Below are 15,129 nucleotides of genomic sequence, written 5' to 3' on the forward strand. Positions count from 1 at the left end.
CAGTCTCTGCTTATAAAAAGAGCAATAAGATAAAGAAAGGTGGAGAATTCACTTGGACAGTTCCTCCTCCCAAACATCAGATTAATAATTAAATAAGCAGGTTCTGAAATGCATGTGATCGTATCACATTTCTAGAGTAAATGCTAAAGAGTTTTGATACATCTCGTGCAACATTGAAGGACTGCCCCCTCACCTGAGTCATTTACTGTACTAAAACAAGGTAAAGAAAATAGTCATACAGAATTTAAATACACATGCCAACGAACAGTAAACCAGATCATGTAAGGCATACAAGTTTTTGTTTTTCTGACCTTATGTGACATATTTAAAGGAGAAAGGATCTGGATATACATATATACATTGAAGAAGAAAAAAAGGAATGGAAAAGGACACAAACCAAACTTTAACTTACATTTTCCATTTGCTCACTAAAGTATGTGCTGGGGGAAATGATTTCATAGCTTTTAATTGGTCTTTTTGACATGCTTTCCAGATAACTTACTCAAGAAGCAATGATTTAAAATCATAAAACTTTGATCTTGTTTTTTACTAACAAATGAGGAAATCTAAGAGTGCAGTAAGACAAATTAACTCATACTGCAGATACAATCTCTGAAATCAAATTATAACGTCTTGTTCAGTGCTGTTTTTCAATTAAACATATTTGTTTGAAGGATTTTTTTTAAAGGGAAGATAATACAAAAATAGATGCAAGACAAATGTGCCTGCAAGTCAAATATGAAAAAAAGTGTTGTTCTTATTAATATTCTGTATAATGCAACAGTTTCCAAGATTAGATCAGTTTTTAACATTAAGTAGTAAATAAAATATATATGACAGTCCAGAAAGATGAATTTGGTGGAAGACGGTGTTGATCATACAAATCTTGTTCTCTCTAACCCATTCTGAAGGACAAACCATTGAAAACCTCAGGCGTCTGTTAAGTAAAGGTTTTAACAAAAACTGAACAAGGTTATGAGAGGAAGAATACGACATCGTGAAACATACTAAATTTCAAAGGGACATTTACAGCACTTTGCTTATTTCCTTTCTTACAATGAAAATGTAAAAGGTGGTTTACTTCAGCTTCTAAAATAACTTTTGGTACACTTAAAAAAAAAAAAAAAAAGAATAAATAAAAAAACATTATTGCATGTTGCATTCATGAATTGTACGTCTGGTCATTTGCGATGCAGGAGAACCGTGAACAGAGATGTTAACCTTTCCCATGAGTGATGGCCGTCAGGGCACACAGCTCCTCTCCATGACAAACCCTATCCTTAAAGGTCACATATCACCATCTATATGTGCCTGTCACTTTATGAGAGCAGGAGTTGAAGCTGTGTGTAAAAGACTCCAGCCTGCATTTACAAATTCAGTCATCATGCCAACTACCGGTAGCAGCACACACAAATTTGAACATTTTCAAATTTCCCTAGTGGTCTCAGCTCCCAACTGTATAATATTTTTGCATGTAAATGCTCCCCACATGCGTCGATTTACTGACTCTGCTGAGCAGCAGGAATCCTTCAAAAATAGGTCAGCATTGATGAAGACCTGCCACTTCTTAAGAGTAATGGTTTAAACATCTTGCAGAGACACATAAATAAATAAATAAATAAACAACATGATTAGCATGGAAGGGGGTGGGGAAGGGGTTTATCACATTATGAAATCACTTCAGTTCTGTTGTTGTAATGAAATATTTTTTTTTTAGAGTTGTCATTTTAGACTTCCATGACAAAACATGATTATACATGTTGAACATAATTCACTAAATTGAGTTTTAAACTGTCAACACAATTAACACAACCATGGAAACTGTTAAATTATAACGTGGCTATTAATTACACAATAAAATATTCTGCAAAATATATTCAGATGCCTTAATATAAATAAATATTATATAAATTATATATTGATCATTTTAAAAAACAATTATGTTTGCTTAGTGTTAAACTGTGAAAGTGTGTCATACAAATAACATAATAAACTACAAACTAAATAACTAAACAACGTATTTAAATTTGCATGTCACTTTAAGTTAAAATTAAAATGCATCCCATTTCCATTATTTACAATCTGGAACTGAATTGAAATAAATCATTGTACCAAGCATTGTGCCAAAATAATTTACACACAAGCTCGCTTGCATCTATTTACCTGCACACAAAAGCAAATTAATATAGAGAAACCAACAAACCAGACTAACACAGGCCATCTGCAGGTGCATTAGTTTTGAAGAGACACGTTTCCCGTGAGACCCGAGGAACGGGATGATTAGCATATCCCTGCGATGACCGCCCCGATCGCTGCTTCTCTGCGGGACTGACGGGAGGGAGGGGTGAAGGGAGGGAACGAGGGATGAAGGGGAGGCTCCATCTCTCTAATCTAGTTGATGAAGATCCCTCACTCCGGAGACCTGACAGGGGTCGCACTCTCTCCAATCACGCGCGCTACGGACCGCGAAGACAGCGAAGCAGTCAGCAAAGCATCCCTCATTCCGCTCTGTCTTTTTTTTTATCGGACAGGCTCACTCACTGTCACTCTATCTCAGACACTCGCAAACGCGCGCGCTCTCTGTGCATGCGAAAACCGCAGGAATCTACACTTCGCGCGCACTCGCTTAACCTTTTTTCTCAGTAGTGGCACGCGCATATGTCTCCGCTTCTGTACTGTACAGGATGAACAAGAACGGTAGACTGCTGAGAGAGAGAGTAGATGAAAAAACAAGGAACTAAAACCACGAAGGCAAGGTGAAACGAAAAGGGGAAAGAGGTTGAGGGCAGATGACGGAAAAGAGTTTGTGAAGCATTTGGATTTTACTTATTTCAAGCCTCCATCTAATTTTTGCCTTTGGAAAAGGACTCAAGTAAGGTAGGATGTGTTCTATGCTCAAATCCCTTGAGTCTGTGTGTGTTTTGCTGCGTGGACTTTCTTGCCAGGGCAGTAATGAAGTGTTTTAGGGAGCGTGGAGCAAAAACAGAGAATGTATAACTCTCTAAAATTAGTGTTGGGTTCCTGTCGAGCTCCAGCCAAATCACTGATATGTCAGCATCTTCAGTCATGAGTGTTTATGCCCAGACATTCAGTCAATGTAAATTGCAATACTTTCAGTGCTAAGACTCAGTGCAAGCCCATGATTAATCCCTGTACCCTTTAGAAACTAGCAGTTTTTGCCCTCCTTTTTGGAAACGCATGAGAGTTTGACTGTGGAGTCTGAGCAGAGAGATGGTTGTTTTGCTGCCTGACTGTTCAGAGCGAGGGGAAAACTGGCTCGATGCTCACAGAGATTGGAGTGAAAGTCCTGATTGCAACCCACCAGTACAAACACTCATACTTGAAGTGTGTGTGTGAGCTTCAGTTATGAGTGTGAGCCAACATGTAGCCTACATATAAAAGCAGGTGCGCGCTTTGCTTCGCACTAACACAAAGTTGTTAACCACAGGTTGAAAAAAAGAAAGAAAAAAAAGAAAAAGAGAGAGAGCTGCTACTAAGAGACAGTTGGGCAACATCAAGGATCTGCTTCAAGTGCTTTTGAGGACTCTAAAAGAACAGACAAATTACTAGCAATGCTGGATATCTCAACTGGCAGTTTGTTCCCATATGAAACAGCAGTGCAGTGAACAGTTTCAACATGTTGTGAAGAACGAGACTTAATCCACATAATGCACTTGTTAATCTTTGTTTCTCCCACGTCATTGTCACACTATCAACAGAGAAATGCATGTACAAAGCGCCAGGGTCTGGTGTTTATGTATTTGTTAATTTAATCTCACAGAGATTATGGATTTTGTGACATGCGAGAGGGATTATAACTCGAGCAGTTCTGTGTTGCTGAGGTACAGTATGTGAATCACACACATACACTAGCAGATGTGCCATAGTTAGAATTATGTGAGAATGCACAATTTGGCTTATATAATACCTGGACAACAAAAGAGGAATGATAATAATTTATCATTAACCAAGTGAACTTCTTTATACAAAAGACTAGATGTTCTTGCTTCCACTGAAGCACAAGATGCTCTTTGGAACATTTGAAACCATGCTGGAGTACGCAATGATCTGGTTTTACTCTTGTTGAGTTCATGCAGATGTTCATAAAATGTTCCTGATCATATAATTTGTAAGGAAAACGCTTAATGAAAAAATATTATATATATTTTCACAAGTAGTCCCAGATATTTGGACACCATTCTACAAGTTGTTGAACCATTAAAACTCCTAACATATATATATTTTTTTTTTCTCTCGTGGGAAACGCTTCAGAAACCTAAATGCTTCAGAATCTCATTTTGCATTGAGATGCAAAAATGACATCATCTGTAGATTTAATACAATGATCAAATTCACAGTGATTCATGTTAGAAAGCACTTCATGACTGTCAGAATTGCTCATTATTATGATAAGTGTAACCAAATATAGAATCACACTCTGGTGTTGAGTTTTCCCCCAGATACAACATATCTATAATTTTTAGTGGTTGTTTGTGCAAATGTGGCAGCTGTTACGTGTGTGTGTGTGTGTGAGCCAAGAGAGGTGTGGCTTAATCCCTTATGTATAGTCAAATTCAGCATCAGCATTCCTAGAATAAAGTAGAAAACAGCGTTAAAAATAATAGGAGGTGAGCTGTGACATCTACTTTAATTCCTCCAGACTCTTGTCTCTAGCTGTCAGAAATGAGAGGACGTGATGTGCTAGGAATATGACACAATATCGGTCCATCTCTAACTTATCCACCTATTTTCACTTGAACTGTTGCAGCATTGCAAACGCCACACAGTAAAAAAAAAAAAAAAAAGCTGATCCCATCCATCTGTTAAAGGTTGCACAGATTTGTGGGACACTCTGGGACAGAAAATGTATATTAAAAAAGATGAATGCAGTCAGTCAGATGGAATTTAACTCACAGATAAAGCCAAAATCAAGCCAGCCTTTACAAATGCAAGGAAGGTCAGGCTTCAATCAGTGTCTGAAATCAGTAGGCAGGGACAATAGATAGAATAGATCCCTCCTGAACTTACTTTAGAAACCCCGAGTTGACAGGTCTTGGTTTGCTTTTTGTGCTCAAGATCAGAGCAGACAGTAGAAGAAGCAGAGCTCCTAGTGATCTGAGCTACTGGTGAAAACAAAGCCATGTCCCAACAAGAGTCCTATTTTCCAGAGGGAATTATAGCAGATGTGCTAGCATTGGGTTTAATGAGGAATCCTATTTTGACCAGTTGGTAACAAGAGCCAGACAGATCCGAGAGAGACAATCAGCACCGAGGGAGGGAGACAACTCTGAGGGTGAGCTAAATGAGGTCTAATCAGCTCAAAGCAGATGGGAACCCTGAGACGGAGGAGAACGAGAGCACAAGATTCGACATGTCCCTATGCCCCTCTCATCAGGATTCAATTGGAATTGAGAGGGAGTGATGACATGAAGTGGCACAGGTCCAAGGACACGAGCACAAGGGTCAATAACAGCTGGACACACTGATATATCTGTGAGTGTGTGTGTGTGTGTGTGTGTGCGCTATAGACCCAAACATCCAGATTAACCTTGAACCCCTTCACCATTCCCATAAAACCACCATGCCTATCCATCACCATAAAACAACCAAATTAAACATCATATCATGAACCATGTTTTTTTAAATACAGTTGCAATTCAAAATTACTCAACCCCTCAGGGACTGCAGTACTTTACAAATACAAGCTTTTCTGAAGATTCAGGATATAATAAAACTTGCATCTATAACAGTTCACTGGCATATTGAAAGGGATATTGTCAATATATAATGTAATATATTTGAGTTATAAGATTTTTTTAATAATACTGCTATGTCATAATTATTAAACCCCTATTCAACATTGCTGTTTTTAAATCACTTATGTGCATGGTGGGGAATAAAACAGTCTCAAAACACAATTAAGCCTTTAGAAACTCTATTAAAAACAGAATTAGCTTGAGCTGTTACACATACAGTTTGGCCCATGCATGTATTGAAGTTGAGTAGCAAAAATGTCAACAGAGATCTCACAAAAGCAAAAGAGAAGAACTATTGTATTACTTTAGAAAGGCTAAGGCTATATGACGATTTCCAAGACATTGAAAGTTCATAGAAACACAGCTCTCAGCCTTATTTCTTAGCTTTAAGTGTGTTTTACCAGAAAACCTTTGAGGGTGTGGAAGAAAAAGCACAATATCATAAAATGTTTAATCAGAGCAACTGAGAAAAAACCTGCAATGTACAGCCAAAGACTTGCAAGATGACCCGATGAAAGGAGGAAAACCATTTCAATGCAGCGTGTAAGAAGAACACTAGCCAAGTATGGCCTTCATGTTGAGACATCTTGTAGAATATCACTCTTGATCAAGAAGAACAACAAGCCAACTTGAACTTGATAAAATTCATTTGTGTGGACCTGTGGAGTTCTCGAGGAATGTTTTATGGAGTGATGTGACCAAACTGAAACTTTTTGGATCCATGGATCAGCGGTATGTCTGCTGCAAAAAATGGCAAAGCTCATAAGCAGAAGAACACCATCTCCATCGTCAAGCTTGGTGGTGGATCAGTCCTGTTATGGGGTTTCTTTACTGTAGAAGGAAGTGGAAATCATGTCTGTATGAAGGACATCATGGATTCTTTCTAAGTATCAGGTCATTTTGACAAGAATTGTGATGCCTTTGGTGCAAAGACTAAAGTTGATGATCAATGGACTTTCCTGCACAACAGTCATCCCAAAGTATACATCCAAATCTACTTCTGCTTGGTTCAGAGATCAGTCATAGAATGTACTTGAGTGACCTGTTCAGTCTCCAGGCTTAATTCTCATTGCAAATATCTGGTTGAATTTGAAGAAAGCTGTGGCAATGTGAAAACCAAAGATTATCAGTGATCTGCAAGCTCATTCAGGCGAGGAATGGTCCAAGACTGTTTTAGAGAGGTGACATAAGCTTCTAATCACTTACAGACAGCGTTTATTGGTGATTTTAAAGAATAAAAGATTCTGCAAAAAGGGGGTTGAATAATTTTGAACATGAATGTTTAGAGCCAGTTTGAATTTCATCATGATTCATCAGTGTTCCATTCTCAGAATCACTCAAAAGTGTATTAACAAACCTTCTCTAATACTTTACTGATGCCTTTGTTGAACTGAATTCATAAAATGTCGTTCTCCACAACAAAATGTCTTGCAGGTCAAGGGGGTTGAATAATTTTGATTGCAACTGTAGATAAAATAATTAAGTGCACTATGTACATAGACACACTGTGTTCCACCAGACCATTATGGAAATAAGTTGCAAAAATGGGTAATTCAGAAAGCACATATAAACATGTTGCAGCCCTTATATACATACAGTATATAACACCTATTTACAGGTAAACAAAAAACATTCCAGCTTATACACTGTCATAAAAATTGTAGAAGCCATACATTTGAGCCTGATTCTATTAGTCATTAAAGGGTAACATACACACACTGGGTGTATATAAGGTACAAACATATAGCTTTGAGAGATCTGCCTCATAGATGAGCCAAAGATGCACTTTTTGCACATTTATTGTTTCTGACAATGTATTCAGATGTCCACTCTGTCCACTCTGCTTAGCCTTCTGAATGATCCTAATGTTAGAGATGAGCAACTGAAAAACAGGAAACCGGGAATGGTTGTAACGCTGTAAAAAAAAAAAAATTCTTTCCGTATTTTATAATATATTATGTTTTTAAAGCACCAGATCAGCATATTAGAATGATTTCTGAAGGATCATGTGGCACTGAAGACTGGAGTAATGATGCTGAAAAAATTCACCTTTGCAATCACAGAATAAATGTAATTTCATTTCAAATTCAAATAGAAAATAATTATTTTAAATTGCAGTATTATTTCACAATATTGCAGTTTTACTGTAGTTTTGAATAAATGCAGGCTTGGGGAGCATAAGAGACTTCTTTTAGAAATATAATTAAAAAATCTGTCTGACCAAAAATGTTTGAATATGTAGTGTAAGTAGAATATGTATTATGTTTTGCATCAACCAGAGAAGCATCACACATATTAGAATACACCGCAAACCCACAAATTGTAATTGCAGTTACTTATTTCATATGCAAAAAGAGCATTTGTGTACTGTAGGAATACTAATGGAACAGTAGATGAAATATGTAGTGTTTATTAATTCTAAAGGTCACAAAGAGGGAGACAAATGATCACAAAAATCTAAAAGATAACTGTTTCTGCTACAAGAAACCTTTAACATTGTAAGTGGACTTCAGAGAAAAGAAAGCTGCTAAAGTAGATGCTATGGCCCAGGGATACTTCACAACATGTCCTTTAGACACTTCTTAGTCACTTCACACTCCCTTTACACTCCAAAGCATCGAGTTCCTTATTCCTTATGGCTCTTTTCATTCACACAAACCTGAGCCGCTTATCTCTGGTTCTCTCTTAAATTGATCTCAATGCATAATGCAGCTGAATAAGCCATCGCTGATGCAGTGCAAGAGCTCTGAGGGAGTGAATGGTTGGGCAGTGCTGTAAAGAGAAGGATATACTCTCTGGTGTGCTGCACGCCGCCGCAGGCTGCAGGGAAGATCCACCGTAATCCTGTGTACATATTGTGTGATTGACGAAGGCCTGCAGATATCCTGGAGACTGAATGGGTGGCAGCTGAACCCCTCTAATTCCAAAGTCAACAAGGCCTCAGACAGTTCAAGGAATAGTTCACCCAAAAAATGACAGCTCTGTCATCACTTACTCACCTTCATGCCATTCCAAAATGATATGACTTTCTTCTGCAGAAGAAGTTGACATCAAGCCACAATTTTCAGTTCTTTAGTGAATCATTACAATCATCATCAGATTTGGTTCAGAACGAGATCTGGAATCCAGTCTGAATGATTATTAATGAATCAAACTCGTCCATAAATAAATACCTCTGGAATTATTATCACAAAATAATACATATGTAAAGTCAAAGTCATTAAGGCCTTAGTTTAAGGAATGGTTAATCCCAAAATGACACCTCTGGAAACCTCATGTCGTCCAAAAACGACAAATTTGAAGAATGTTTTCAATACGCTTTTCCAATAAATTAGAAAACATCATAAAAAAAGCTTGGGAAAAAAGTGCTTTGTTTTACTTGCTATATTGTATGCACATTATAACTGACTGGAAAAAAGATATGTTAAATTCTTGATTGAATCATTCGAATCATCACTATTAAACTCAGAATGTGATTTGAAATTCAGTCTAGATGATTCATTAATCCGACTGATCCGGTTCTGTTCACTCACTTTATAATCTATTCGCAATGAATAACAGCTTATTGGAGGGAAAGACTGCCAAATGTCTTTTTGTCACAAAATGCTCCATATCATTTGACTCTAGAAAGTTTGAATATACCGCATGAGTTACATAGACCTATTTTATGAAGCTTTTTTTGTTGCTTGAAAGCGTAAGCCACCATTTATTTCCATGGAAATAGCACAGCTGTAACTGTGTTTACAATTTCTTATTTTAGTGCTCTACAGAAGAAAAAAAAAAAGAAAAAAAAGAAAGAAAGTCATACAGGGAAGAACATGAAGGTAAAAAAGAAAGAAATGGTGACAGAATTTTCGTTTTTAAATGAACTACACCTTTAAGTTCTTTATTTCTGTGCTCTGGTTAATCTCTTCATTTTCTTTCTGCATCTAGCATCTTTTCTCCAACCCTTTCTAGGATCTTTCTTCTTGCTTTCCCGTCTCTACTTCCTCTTCACCCATGTAATTTTAATGGAAGCCATAGCAGCAGCTCTTACCCTCCTTTATGTTCACAGTTATGATAGCTCCTGGTATTGAACTTGGGTGTGTGCGTGTGTGCATCTGAGTATCCATTATCATTTTCATCCAAAGCGAGAGATCCGACCAGATCACTCATCCGGATATGCCTGCCATCAACACTCAGTGCCGCAAACACTCCCGTAGAGAGCCTTCTGCCAAATGCTGATCAATAATTGAGATTATTTGGACTCCCTTCACTTTGGGCCATATGTAGTTTAAAGCTTCATCTTAATTTCTACACTGTTTTATCACAGGCAGAGCTGCTTGTGTGTGTACTAGCATGTGCATGTGTCTGCTTGCATACAACTGAGATGTCACCTTACGGTTACAGATAGATCCGTTGCTGTGACATTGTTACTGCTAATATAAAAGTCTTGAAACATATAAGGCAAGAGCTCCGATGCATTCAACTGATAGCAGCCTGGAAAAAAGTGAAAGAGAATGAAAATCATTTTGACGTGTTTCAAGGTTGAGGCAACAATACGGCATTTACAGACAACGTTCCTAAAGCTACTGAGCTGCCTACGTAGCTAAGCATCATAAAAGCTTTATTTTAGCCAAATTCAATGGCAGCATTGGATATGTCCTTCAGAAAGAATGCAATCCCAGGATGCTTTGCAACAAGCTGAATATTGCAATCACAGTTTTATCATTTTATTTTATTGTATTCAGTTGTCAGTTGTCATATCAATGGCATTATGTTTTCAGTTGCATGAAGTAACATTTTCCTTCTGTTCCGTGGGATTTCTGCTGCCATCCCATTTCGAAAAATACACGATAAACAAGACTACACTTTAAAACCTAAAAAAAGATGACTTATGTAATATTTCCTTTGTTTTGCAATTGGACACAAAAGAAGTTTACTCCGATATGCTGTGACTGACAATAGAACCATACTTTTCATGCTGCTTTTGATATTTGATTAATATGTAAATGATTATGAACGCACTTGTCTGTCTGTCATGCTTTTCTTTATACTGTACATATTTTTAAAAAATGGTTATGGTTAGGTTTAGAGGAAGAAGTGGGATTAGTGACTCAAAATATATTTTTAATGCTATATTGTTACTAAAATGGTAATTTTCCTGCATATTTTGGTGTTAGACATTTAAAGTTTTTTTTTTTTTTTTTTATAATCGCTATAAAATGTTTTAGCTGTAAATATGTAATAATCTTTTTTAAATGTCGAAATACGTCCAAATTGTGTGTTTTGTGCTTGTAAACGTTGCATACTAATACCTGTGTATAAACAATGAGACCAGGCTCAAAATATGAAGCAGCACAACTGTTTTCAACATTGATAAGAAATGTTTCTTGAGCAGACAAATCAACATATCAGAATGATTTCTGTTTTGCTGTTGACACTTCCTACAGACCCCAAATTTCATATTAATTGCATTTTAAAATAAATTAATTAATTAATTACATTTTAAATATATTAACAATTGAAAAATATTTACAACCCCAAACCTTTGAATGACAAATTAATACGATATTTACCTTCGGAAGAGTGCTATTTTGTGAGTAGAGTGATATTTGTATAACACAGAGAGCTGCCGTGTAATTAGAACATTTCAAATCAGTCCATTGCAGTTCAGATTCACCCTTTGAAGCAAACAGCAAGGCATTTCACTTGGCACCGGAACAAAGCCTCTTTGTTTTTTCCTAATTTCCATCACTTGTCTTTTTTTCTGCCATTCCAGACCTCAGCCTTTCTACCATTTTCAAGTTTTTTTTTTCTTTTTTTTGAACATATAACCCCTCCGTCACCCTCCACCTGCCACACCTACACACACACACTTTGAGACAATCAGCAGGAGGGGGACTAAACATCTGAAATTAAAGTCTGTGATGGATGGGCTTCTATCTGAGAGAGATATTGCACCTGTTTCCCCCCTGAATGATAGCCGCTTCTCGCCATCGTTTATATTGATTTGTCTCCATCCTCCCTGCTTGTTTCCGGCAGCTGATCATATACACATACTTAATGGCAGTAGCATTAACATCATGCTTCAACACATCTACATACTAACTAAAATCTCACTCTGATGCTTTTACGTAATAGATAAACACTTCAACTATGCGCAAACTACAGTATCTTTCCCACTTTTTTAATCCCTCTTTCTTGTTCTCTGCAATTTCTCCAAATATTTGCAGACAATAAAGAACTCACATTATTGTGGCTCTGTGGCTCAGTGGTAGAGCATTGAGTTAGAAGTTTAAAAGGACCTGGGTTCATTTCTCAGGGAACACATACTGATAAAAAAAAATAGTGGATAAAATCACTTTGGATAAAAGCGTCTGTTAAATGTAAATGTTATTGCTTTTCCATTGAGAGAAAGAAAAGGTGGGATGTCGAAAAATTCTCTGCCAATGCAGAGGTGGCTTGGAAGAAGAAGAAAAGAAGTTAATTAATAATAATAATAATAATAATAAAGAATGAGATGGCAACAATATGAAAACATCCTCTGCCATACAAAAAGACAATGTGAAATCAAGCTCAACCATATTTAGTTTTATATATATATTCGTTGTTAATAAATATCCCTAGTAGTTTCTGCATGATAGGTTTATATATAAAAAATAGGGGTGTAGCGGTATGTGTATTTGTGTATGTGTTTTCGGTACGGTGCACGTGTGTACTGAATGACCGAATGCAATATTTTGTGTTTCCAAACAAACATATTAAGTGGCGGAAGTCTCCGCGTTCAGCACAAATCCGCCCTGCAGCTGATTCTAAGTACGATGACACACTGGCTGCGTGACGTGAGCGAGGCGTTTCTGCTGCGTGTCAGTTGTGTGACGGCTGCTTCGCGTTTTCTGTGTCTTTACACACCAGAATCGTGCCTGACAAAAATGCGTTTTCTGCTGCTTTTGTAGGTGACATAGAGGGAGAACGCAGACAGACCAGGATCTTGTCGTCACGACAACAATATCTATACTTCATGTTGAGTATAAATATAAAGCCTACTGATAAAGGACACCGTCAACAGTATTGACGGCAAAATAGACTATGTTTGACAGGTGCAATATGCCAGTGTGTCACCGGCCTAAGGTTTTCAAAAGCCATCACACGAGTGTGAACATCACTACAACTAGGAAAAAAAACGATTGTAATTCGAACGCAGCTCCCGTCGACATTTAAACAGACCTTTGCTCTTAATTTCGATCGGTCCAACGCAATTACGAAATCTAAAAACTGAAACTGTTTTAGCTGCACTTTACACATTGGAAAAGTTATATATATTTTTTAAATATGAGCAGGCAAAAAAAAGTTAACAGTAATAAACAACCTGCAGTTTAATGTTTGCATTTCTTTCCCTTACTGTACCGAAAATGAACCGAACCGTGACTTTAAAACCCAGGTACATACGAACCGTGATTTTTGCGTACCAATACACCCCTAATAAAAAACAAACAAGAAACCATAAAGGTTTCATAATCTTTCATCAAAATGTATTTCCTTCAGCTTTAGAAACAACTTTTCTGATCTAACCTAGGCTGCAAATAACAGGACATATAATATCAACTAATAATCCCATACCCTAACATATTTTTCTCTTGGTATTGTGCAAAACTACACGATCTATCTATCCATGCAAAGATCTAGCACTTTAATCTTCTATTTGATCTGTTCTTTCGATCCATGAGAAGTTCCTCCTTCCAACAAGCGCAGTCTGCTATGCATCTACTTTCGGAAGTCAAATAAAGTGCTTTTGCAAATATTTCCACATAGTGATGTAGACATGCAGGCGTGTTTGAATGAGCCATTTAGGAGGGTGTGGCAGTCTTAAATTTGATAAAGAATATCTCTTTGGATTTTTGATTTTAGTCTTTGCAAATTTGCAGATCTTCTTCATGCACCAAGAGCTTGTAACACTCCAAAGAGAAAGGAGAAATTGAAATCGCATTATATGATCCCTTTAAATTACTAAGAGTAAAATGGGTAATGATATGGGGTATAACATTTTTAGTTTAAAACGCATTTTAACATTCATTACACCTTAATTGCCACTTAGGTTATATTTTGTTTACACATGGTTAAAATAATGTTTACTGTAGTGGCAATCACTACAAGTACTATATTTTACTTTAGTAAAACCTTTAGTAAAACCATGGCTCATTTTCATAAGACTGCCAGTGAAAGACTGTTGCATGCATAAAATGCCACCTTTTTATTGACAGTGTATGATTTATATTTACATTACAGAATAGGGTAACACTTTAGAATACTGTTTCTTACTTACTACATAACTAATTAGGAATTATTGAAGAACTAACAGGTGATTATTCATTAACACTTAATTCACTACTGTTAACTACTAAGAAAGATGTGTTAACTAATCAGTATGTAATATAATTTTATGATTGTGTTAAGTAACAGTTAGCTAATCAGTAACTAATATATTCTGTGATACCTCCTGAATAACTACTATTAATTATCTACTAGTTAAGGTTCAAGAAAAATAACTATGAAATAACTACTTCTGAACAGTTATACGCAAAAAAAAAAAAAAAAAAAAAAAAAACACTATAATAATCAGGCTGTGTCCCACAAATCAAGTACTTGAGTAAAAGTACAGATACCCCAATAAAATATTACTCCAGTAAAATTATAAGTAGGCTTGTTAATTTTCAAAATTACTTGAGTAAAAGGACAAGTACAAAGAACTACTACAGTAGCAACTTTGTAACAGCCCAATTATTAGCCTATAATGGAAATGAAATAAGGATTTAGTTTGCTTCTAAATGTTTAACTTTTGATTATGAAATGTTTGTTACATTAATTACAATGTGGGCAGTATACATGTTAAAAAGGAAAAAAATATGCTGTATTAAGAAATGTTCTCATCTGAAATAAACAGATGAGAGTATTTTACAAAGTTTATGATTACTTTTATAGGTTGTTCTTAGTCAAAATTATGTAGTTTATTATTTACTAGGTTCACTTTAGAATTCTGCAAGTTCTGCAAAATTATCTGATAATTCTTTATTAATTACTAATGGGTTCCCTATGTTTTCACTTTAGAATACTGTTTCAGATTCTAAGTAATTCTTCAGGAATTATTTGATAATTCTTTATTAATTACTAATCGGTTCCCTATGTTTTCACTTTAGAATACTGTTTCAGATTCGAAGTAATTCTTGAGGAATTATCTAATAATTCAGCCTGATCTCACAATCAAAACGTACATATTTAGACGTAAATTAAAACTGTCCAATACGTATGTGCCTTTACGTATTTACAGTGTTGTTTATGTATTATCTGGACATAATTACAGGTTCGATACGTAACTAAATTTACATAAAAACAA

At 36.2% G+C, this 15,129-nt stretch overlaps 1 protein-coding gene across 1 annotated transcript in view; it reads left to right on the forward strand.

The window, feature by feature from the left end:
• The first annotated feature begins 2,263 nt into the window (after positions 1–2,263).
• The window catches only part of LOC128025478 (cadherin-12), a 136,908-nt gene continuing 124,042 nt past the window's right edge, over positions 2,264–15,129 (forward strand). Inside the window, exon 1 of the mRNA XM_052611876.1 lies at positions 2,264–2,877. The gene's annotated coding sequence lies outside the window, so the exon portion shown is untranslated. The remainder of the gene's footprint in view (positions 2,878–15,129) is intronic.

Source organism: Carassius gibelio, chromosome A12 (assembly GCF_023724105.1).
Source record: "Carassius gibelio isolate Cgi1373 ecotype wild population from Czech Republic chromosome A12, carGib1.2-hapl.c, whole genome shotgun sequence".
NCBI classification, from domain to species: domain Eukaryota; kingdom Metazoa; phylum Chordata; class Actinopteri; order Cypriniformes; family Cyprinidae; genus Carassius; species Carassius gibelio.